Source organism: Pipistrellus hanaki (assembly GCF_964339955.1).
Source record: "Pipistrellus hanaki genome assembly, chromosome: 2".
In the NCBI taxonomy this organism is placed as follows: Eukaryota; Metazoa; Chordata; class Mammalia; order Chiroptera; family Vespertilionidae; genus Pipistrellus; species Pipistrellus hanaki.
The window spans coordinates 32,677,144-32,687,682 of record NC_140504.1 but is presented as its reverse complement, the minus strand read 5'-3'; positions in this window follow the sequence as shown (position 1 = coordinate 32,687,682).

The following is a 10,539-nucleotide window of genomic DNA, read 5'->3' as shown; positions in this document are numbered from 1 at the left end:
TACTTAGCTCAAAGCATGTATATGGTTACCATTTTTCATGCACACTGCTACTATATCTTTCATCTATCTATCTATCTATCTATCTATCTATCTATCTATCTAAAGAGCCAGGGTCCATAATGTCCAAAACAATCTAACAGATGACCAAACACCAGGGTAAGGACCTGGCTACACAGCCAAAGTCAGTCCTGCAGTCAGTGGTGGGTTGCTGTGGTGATCCAGAACTGATTGAGATCATCAAGGGTGCTGTGGCAACCTAGCTCTGACTGCTGAGAAGGCTGTAGATCAGGCCCAGAGAGAGACTCAGAGAGAGAAGTAAAGTCTGATCCACAGCCTCATGGCAGCTGCTGATCATCCCTTGCCCCCCCCCTCCCCCCCTCTCTGGGCATTGTGAGAGGCCATGGGGGATGCTGATCAGCCCCGCCTCTCTGATCAGGCTTGGAGATAGACCCAGAGTTGCTGACTGACATAGAAATTGGCCAATCAGAACCTCATTTGGATGAACTGCGATGAGCCAATGGATGCCTAGGAGGCAGAGCTTTTGACACTGACTGGCATAGAAACAGACCAATCAAAACCTAATCTGGGTGAACTGAGAAGGCGAACCTAAGGTGAGGGCTGAGGAGGGGTTTTAAAGGCAACTGCTATTTAGTGTAAGGTGTAAAAAAGTGGTTCAATTTTTTAATGACTAGTTTGGCAGTATAGTGCATATGGCTGGCTATCAGTTCAGATATAGGGACTATGTATTTTTGTCTGCCAAGAGCATCTCCTCCTGCTGAAAAAGGCTCCTCCATCCAATTTAAGCAATCTTATTCTATATAATCTATCTATACTAATAAAAGGGTAATATGCTAATTAGACTGGGTTGACCAGCCATCTTTGGGATGTCCAACTTCCTTCCGGACACAGCTATGGTGGTGGGGGCCAAGGCAGAGACAGTTAGGGGTGATCAGGTCAGCAGGGAAGGGCAGTAGGGGGAGAGATCAGGCCGGCAGGGTAGGGAAGTTAGGGGTGAGATTAGGATGGTAGGGGAGGGTAGTTGGGGACAACCAGGCCAGCAGGGGAGGGCAGTTGAGAACAAGATCAGGCTGGCAGGGGAGGGCAGTTGGGGGAGACCAGACTAGCAGGGGATGGCAGTTGGGGTGAGATCAGGCCTGCAAGAGAGGGGAAGGCAGTTAGGGGCAATCAGGTAGACAGGCAGGGAGAGAGGTTAGGGGCTATCAGGCAGGCAGGCAGGTGATCACTTAGGAGCTAGCAGTCCCAAATTTTGAGAAGGATGCCTGGCTGCCCCCAAAAGGTCCCCAATTGAAAGGGCACAGCCTGGGCTGAGGGATTCTCCCTGTGCCACTAGTATATATATATAGTATATGACTAAGTGACTATTAAGATGGAAAGACCAGAACAACCATTTGCTATGATTAGCACTGACCACCAACAGGGGTCAGATGCTCAACACAGGAGCTTCCTCTGGCCTAAGCCCCAATCGCTAGATGGAGCCTGCCAGCCAACCTCCTGCTCACTCCCACCATCAACAGTTAACCTTATGGGTCCTTCCTGCCAGCTAGCAGGCCCCAATTAGCCCACTACCTACCCACAACTGTGGCAATTGACCCTTTTCCCCTAATCAGCAGGCCTGATGGGGGCTGGGCTTTGGGCTGGGATGGAGAACTGGGGGTGGGTGATAGTGACCAACCTCCCACAGTGCATGGGTGGGGGTTGAGACCTCTCACTGGCTTCTTAGAAGTGGGGGTGATGAGGATGGAGGTGTGGTGAGAATGTGGGGTGTCTGCTAAGCTTGTTCTCACTCCCTCTGATACCCTCCCCTGGGGCTCCAGGGCTTGTGTTCAGGGGAAGTTCCCATGATCAGATGCCAAGTGCCCATGAGGAGCCCACCCCACACTCACATGGCTTCTTCTGGGTGAGCTGAGCCACAGCCACCAGAACCACAGGAGCCTGTCAGGCTCCTCATGTGGTGGCATAGAATCTGGTATGCCACGCTGGCCGGGAGAGAGCATGCTGCCCATCTAGCTCTTGTGTGGCACTGCTGGATGGCCCCAAGGCACACACACATCTGGCCATGTTCATCGCTTCTCCATGTGGGGACTTGGGTGCTAGGAATCAGGTGGAGGTGGCACACAGGGGCCCAGTTTCCCAGGTGCTTCCCAAAGCCCAGAGATGAGCTCAGACCTGTCCTTACATGTCAGGCCCTTGGGCTTCAATCGCCTGGCAGGTCTAGGGACCATACTTGTTCACAACTTTTATGCACTGGGCCTCTTGTCTTATATAATTTACACTGGTAAAAGAGAACTATACAAATTTGACCATACCTCCAAGACACCCACAGCTAATCAGGAGTGAGATAATGCAAAATTATCCTGACAAAGATGGTGGGTTAATTTGCATATATAGGAGCCCAGTGACCTGAGTCCTGGGAACATCCTTGGATGAGCCTGTAGGCCTGTGTGTAGGCCCTGAGCTGCCAGGTTCCCAGAATGCCTCCAGTCATTCCTGGCCTATGGGTCTTGGCGCCAAGCAGCCAGAGGCAGGGCAGCAGAGGCTTGAATAGGGCCAGAGCGGAGCCAGGGCGGGGGGAGATACTTAAGCCATGGCACAGACTTGATCTGCATTGGGGCTGCTCTGCTCAAGTCACAATGGAGGTTTGATCAGAGCTGGGGGGCCCTGTCTAAGCCACATTAATAGTTAACTACTATAAGCATTCATATTAGTTATCATAAAAGTGTTCTTTAAACAGTTTTGAAACATCAGAAAAAGTTCATGGCTTCTGCAACCTGAATGTTGTTAATTGAATATTGAGTTTGGGTATTCTATGGAAAATACATACACTTCATAATATTGTAATTAATGAAAACTAATCTAAATAATCTAACTAGTTTGGACAATTAACATATTTTCAAGAATTAGGTTGACAATTATTACAGTATAGATTTCTCTGGATTGAGATTCAAGGAAGAAGATTCAAGGAAGAAGAATATATGCAGTCCACCTAACAGCAGAAATAATAACTGGCAGTATTTATTGAGTGCTTACTCTGCACTAGTCTCTATGTTTGGTATTTAGTCTTCATTCTTCTTTTTAACCCTGGGTGACACCCAATCTGTACTTTCTATAGGGAATCCATACAGTCTCAGGTCTAGTCTGATTAAGGATAAACCCACAGAACATAAGCTGTCACATCTCATCAGAGTCAGTTTGCGGACTGCCAATACCCATAGCTACTCTAAGACTTGACAGAAACAGCTGTAGCAGCACCTGGGAAACAGAAATTCAGAGAATATCTAAGCATAGATTCCACAGGATCAAGTTTCTGCAGTGACTTGGGCATAGAAAAAATGGAGATGTCTGAGGTCCATTGCAGGGGTTTCCAATTTCCCTAAAGTCTAAGGGGCCAGATTCAGGAAATAAATTCAATTCTTTCTAGGTCTAAGGAAGCTGAACCATAGCTTAATGAAGTCCCAAGCTAAGGCAGGTGGCCACTGGAGGAAGACATTGATCCAAAATAGATGGAACTGGCTGATTTTACCCTCTATTACTGGTGTTCTTATATACATTCTTCATAATTATCTGGGAAGATGTTTATATATAGAGATTACCCATCTTATCTAATAAAAGAGTAATATGCAAATTGACCATACTTCCGCTAGCTATACCTACAAACCACCCCACCAGTCACACCCACCAGCCAATCAGAGCGAACATGCAAAACAACCCCAACCAAGATGGCTGTGGCCACAGAGGGCAGGAGGGAGGCTTGGGTTTCCCAGGCAATGGGAGAAGCCAAGCTTTCTGCCTGTCCTAACTGGCCTAAGCCTCCACCCAAGGCTACAAAGTTTCAATTGTAGAAGGTAAATAAATTCCAGATACCAGGGCCTCCACTTGGGTTGCCAGGGGGCAAGGCTGGCCTGCAAACCACCACAGGCCCCTCGCCCAGGCCACCTCACATCCCAAGGGAACCTCCACCCTGATCTGGGACACCCTTCAGGACAAACCAGCTGGCCCCCACCCGTGCACCAGGCCTCTATCCTACCTATTAAAAGAGTAAAATGCCCATCACTCCAACACACAAGATCAAGATAGCTGCCCACATGTGGTCAAAGATTCTGCCCCTATGTGGACACAAGATGGCTACCACAAGATGGCCAGCAAGAGAGGGTAGTTGGGAGCCACCAGGTCTGCAAGGGAGGGCAGCTGGGGGTGATCAACCCTGCAGGGGAGGGCAATTAGGGATGACCAGGCCAGCAGAGAAGGGAAGTTGGGGGTAAACAGGATGGCAGGGGAGCAGTTAAACATCAATCAGGCTGGCATGGGAGTGGTTAGGGGGTTATCAGGCTGGCAGGCAGAAGTGGTTAGGAACAATCAGGAAGGCAGACAGGTGAACAGTTGGGAGCTAGCAGTCCTGGATTGTGAGAGGGATGTCCATCTGCCTGTTCAGGCCTGATCCCGGTGGGCAGTTGGACATCCCTCAAGGGGTCCCAGATTGGAGAGGGTGCAGGCTGGGCTAAGGGATATCACCGCTCCCCCCCTCCCCCCATGCACAAATTTTGTGCACTAGGCCTCTAGTAGTGTTATATTCAGTATAAAAATATTTATATTCAGGGCTAAATAATTTTCTTTTAAAACATTATTGTTGAAAGTATTATATATATTCTCTATTTTTTCCCTTGATTCTTTCTGGCCCTCCCCCACCTCTCGCCCCATGCTTTCACCACCCTATTGTCTATGTCACTAGGTTATGCATATATTCATACAAGTTCTTTGGTTGATCTCTAAGCATCCTCATTCTGCTTTAGGAAAGAAAATTTGGAAAAAAAAACTGTTTAGGTGACAAAGGAGTCAGAGCACCAAGATCTTTTGCAGGGCCAGCAAGGGAAGATGGAACTATGTAGCACATTTGTAAGGCTGAAGCAGTGCAACCACAGGCAAATCTGAACAGAGAGGGCATTGTGTGAAACAAGGAGCATGTATTTCCAGACCAACTATTACTGAAAAACAATAGGTCTCATACTGCTCTGTGTGGCCTACATTAATGATTCAGTCATTCATTCATTTTTTCATTGTTCATATACTGAATTTTACTGTGGATTAAGAACAGGTCTGGGTTTATCTAATTAAAAGGTTGTATAAAATGCCCCCAGTCCTCAAGGGTGTCAGAGTCTAATAGGAGAGAGAGAAACATAACCAAGTAATTGAAAAACTCATGGCTTTGGTGTTATAATCAAAGTGCAAACAAAATGAGATTAAAAGTAGAAAAAAGGAGCAATTAACTCTATTAGGAGAAAGGACAGGTCAGAAAATAAATCAGTGGGACTGACCTTATGGATGAACTAGAGGCCCAGTGCATGGATTTGTGCACCGGTGGCGTCCCTTGGCCAGGCCTGTGGGATCGGGTTGAAATTGGCCATTTGACATCCCCTGAGGGGTCCTGGATTGCAAGAGGGTGCGGGCCAGGCCAAGAGACCCCACCAGTGCACAATCAGAGCCAGGGAGGGATGCAGAAGGTTGGCCAGCTGGGAAGGGGCCATGAGAGGGCTCCAGGACATTTCCGGCCTATCTCGCTTAGTTATAATCAGCCAGACCCCAGTAGCAACCTAACCTACTGGTCAGAGTGTCTGCCCTCTCATGGTGAGTGGCCTTACCATATCACTGGCATATTATGCTTTGATTGGTTGAATGGATGACTGGAGGACAGAACAATGAGCATATTAGGCTTCTATTATATATGACTATATATGTTAATGGTCTATTATAATACAAAGGGGATGAAGAACATTTCAAGTAATGGTCAGTATGTGGAGAAATATTGAACAATCACATATTTTGAGGGAAGGGTAAAAAACACGTCGTTTCTAGAGGGTAGACTGCCAGAGAGGAGGGATATATAGACACCAAGTAAATCGGGTGATAAAAGTATTTTGTAATCTTATGCTAAGAAACTTGGAAACTACCGAGAACTCTATGAAAAATTGATTCAGACAGCTAGGCATAATTTAAAAGAAAAATAATTGTCAGTTTTATATTCAGAAATATATATATTTTTTTACTTTTAATGCAATATATTCAGCATATGTATGACTTGAGAATATGCTATGGATCGAAGTGTGCCCTCCAAATTCATATGTTGAAGCTCTAACCCCAAAGGAATAGTATTTGAAAGTGGAGCCTTTAGGTTTAGATGAGGGTGTGCCCTATGACAGGAGTAGAAAGAGGAAGAGAGACCAGCCCCCTGCCTCACCACTATGTGAGGACACAGAAAGAAGATAGTCATCTACCTGTCAGGAAGAGAATGTTCACCAGGAACCAAATCTGCTGGCACCTTGATCTTGGACTTCCAGCCTCCAGAACTGTGAGAAATATTAATACCTATTGCTTAAGCCACCCAGTCTATGGTTTTGTTATAGCATGTGGAGCTGAATAAGACAATGTTCAAATTTGTTCTGCTTATATTGTTATGCAAAAGGTGAGTGGGGAACCAGAGGAAGAATTAAGAAAGCCAAAGAATGGCCAACTCTGTAAGACATCATTTAAAGCCTATCATTGCATCCTTTCTACTTATAGATTGCTGTGGTAGCATATTGGGAGATCTAAAGATGCTATCATTTCCCCGCCCTTCACCTTGCCTAATTCACAGTTTAACACCATTAAGGGTACATGAGTGAGATAAAGAAATGTGTGAAATATTAGGGTCACATTGTAGGGAATTGGTGAGAAGTAAAACTAAAAAGAAAAAAAAATACTTAAAGTAGAAGAAATATTGATCAGAATAGATTATTGCATGTTAGATGAATCATATTGTTTCATAGTGAGGACTAAGATAGCTGGTGGCACACCTATCATATTTTCATTGTTAATCTTTTCATTATTTTCACACTTATTCAGACATTTCCATTTGAATGGCCATCTTCCATTAAGGGCTATTTCTATTCTTACAGAACTCTCAGTGTCAAGATTCATGAGGTCAGATGTGAAGATAAATTTGTTGGTTAAGCTGTTCTCTCCTGAGGGCAAGAAGCTTAATCATTTTTTTTTTTTTGTACTGACCTTGTCTTGTCTGAAGATGAATCAATGAATCAAGTTAGGAATGGTAAATCACGAATAAATGATTTATACTTCTCTTGATCAAAGATGATAGATTGCCTGGGTTCCTGACTATTAGTGTATATAAAAATTTTTATAATATACAAGTAACTGTGGCTTGAGAAAAACACTGAGTTATCTTTAAGGAAGTAATCCTATGTAACACTGTGAATGTTATTTTTGGTGACCTAGTCCTTGATAGAACAATGGCTATATAATCAATTCAATACAAATTTTAAAAAATAATTAATGCATTCATACATTCTTTCACTATTTTTCCATTTCTTTTCCATCCTTTCCTTTTTTCTTTTTAAGCAGTCACACCCAAATTCTATACATAATTAGCAACTCAAAGTCAACTTAGTGACAGGCTTTTCTTACTGATCAACTTACTGAAATTCCTGGAAAATTCTCCAGTTTTTGACCAGTAATGAACTAAGAGGAAATTCACTGTAGTAAGAGATGCCATTAGAAATGGATTAAAAGCTAAATAAAGTTTTCTCTGGATAAACTCTCCTATGCCATTACGTTTCTGGGATAGAGGAGGGAGGACTAAAAATAATATGGCAGCCTAAGAAAGCAAAACTAATTCAACTTTTCAGACTGTCACTTCCTGGAGATATTTCCACAAATTTTGCCTACTTTTCACATGAGCCTTATAAAAGAATAAATTAAGAGATAATTAACAATTTATTACTCTGGAATTTGGGAGTGTATGTCACACACACTATTTTGGAAACAGAGGTTAGGATGGAAAATATTGTGCTTACCTTAGAAATTGAAAAAATTTCAGTTCCTTATAAACATTAACTATAATAATAAAAGTGTAACATGCTAATTAGACCAGACATCCTTCTGGATGTCCTTCAGTCCTTCTGGACAAAGCTGGGGCGGTGAGGGAAGCCCGGGTCCTGGGTGCCAGAGGGAAGACGCTACTGGCAGTCAGGAAAAGGAAGGCCCACTTTTGCATGAATTTCATGCATCAGGCCTCTAGTTATATAATGAAAAGCACTACATGTTATAAAAGTTGCTATCAACAATAAAGTAGAAATCATGGCAACAGTTTGAATTACGTGCTTGGTAATCTGAGGACCCTGTAAAATAAATTTTTTCTTGTTCATAAAAAATATATGACAATGTTCAGCATGAGATAAAAACCTACATACTACACAATTTTGTTCATTAAATGTTATAAAAAACAAAAGAATAAATATGATTTTAATGTCTTAACCACACTTTTAATTTTAAGGGGGTTGAGTTAATTTGATATGCTATGAAAAATGTGTTTTGTACTGTATATCCTAAAGTGTTGAAAACATCCAGGAAAAGGAAGACATAGAGGGACTTGAAAAAAGCATGCTGCCGAGTCAAGATCCAGCAATACATTAGAAAGATCAGACACCATGACCAAGTGGGATTTATTACAGGGATACAAGGCTGGTACAATATCCACAAATCAATAAATGTGATACATCACATAAACAATATGAAAAATAAAAACCACATGATCATATCAATAGATGCAGAAAAAGCATTTGACAAAATCCAACACCCTTTTTTTGATAAAAACTCTCAACAAAGTGGAAATAGAGGAATCATACTGCAACATAATAAAAGCCTTATATGACAAAACTATAGCCAACATCATACTCAAAGCCATTCCCCATAACAACAGGAACAAGATAGAGATGCCCACTTTCACCACTCTTATTTGACACTAATAACCCTGCACATGAATCTGTGTGCTAGTAGCTCTCTGAAGAGCCTGGTCACTCCGCGACTGCTGCCCAGAGGCTCTCCGCAGCCCAGGGGACCATCCATGGCCAAGTTCAGAATGGCTGCATTGTCACCCAGTAACAATGTAAGCATTCCACCAAGCCACTTATGCTGCCTGCTCTCAGCAGCTGCTCCCCCAGGACTGAAGAACTCTGGTGGGGCTGAGAGGACTGAGCCCCGCCATCTTGTGGCTATGGGCACTGCCATCTTTGTGATGGAGTGATGGTTAATTTGTATACAGTGGTGCCTCGCATAAAGAACGCCTCGCACAGCGAACGCTGCACACAACGAACTTCATTTCATGATTCATACAATGAACTTCGTTTCACACAACGAAGTCGCCCGAGCTTCCACGACCGCTTTGCCCGAGCAAAGGACATCATCACAGTGGCCCAAAGGTTGGAATTAGAGGTAGAGGAAGAGGATGTAGAGGAGCTTATTGAGGAACACGAAGAAGAGCTGACAACTGAAGAGCTCCAAGCACTTCTGGTCCAGCAACAGGACAATGCTCAAAGGGAAGCGTCATCTGATAACGAGGAGCAACAATCAAACAATCAACCAATCCCAACTGCTGACATCAAGAACATCCTGGTCAAATGGAAAGCAGTTCAGGAGTTTACCAATGCCCACTATCCGGATTCAGCTGAAGCAAACAGGATCAACGATCTTTACTCCGATACTCTTGTCCATTATTTCTGGCAGATGTTGGAGAAAAGAGAAAAACAAACGACTTTGGACAGGTTTTTCATGAAACCATCGGCCAAAAAGCAGAAAATGGATGAAGATGTGCAAGATTCGGTAGACTCTACTTAGTCTGTCTTAAAATTAAAAAAATGTGTTTTTTTTTTTAAATTATGTTTTTAGATGTATCTAAATAAAAATAATAACAAAAAATTTATCTTTTTTTATGTCATCTTAGCATATTTTATGCTACAGAACGAATTATTTTTTTTAACATGTATTGTTATGGGAAAACACGTTTCACATAACGAACTTTTCGCATAACAAACTTGCTCCTGGAACGAATTAAGTTCGTTGTGTGAGGCACCACTGTATAACCTTTTTATTAGATAGGATTATTAGATAGGATAGTAAGCCCTCTGGCGATCCAGGCAGAAATCCTGTTATCTGGGATTTATTTATCTTCTACAATTAAAACTTTGTAGCCTGAAGTTGAGGTCTAGGCCAGCCAGGGATGCAGAAGCTTGGCTTCCTCCATTACAAGGAGCAACCCTAGCCTCCTGCTCTCTCCAGCTCTGTGGCAGCTGCCATTTTTGTTGGGATTTATTTATCTTCTATCATTGAAACTTTGTATCATTGAGTGGAGGCCTAGGCAGGTGAGGGCAGGCAGAAAAGTTGGCTTCTTCCATTGCCAGGGAAACCCAAGCCTCTCTCCTGCTCTCTGTGGCCGAAACCATCTTGGTTAGGTTTATTTGCATATTCATTTCTGATTGGCTTGTGGGCGTGGCTTGTGGGTGAAGCAGATGTATGGTCAATTTGCATTGCTCTTTTAATAGATAGGATGCTCAAATTCACTTATCATCCAGAGAGACAAATCAAAACTACAACGAGTTACCACCTCACACCTATATGAATGGCTACCATCAACAAATCAAAAAATGACAAGTGGTGGCAAGGATGTGGAGAAAAGGGAACTCTTGTGCACTGATG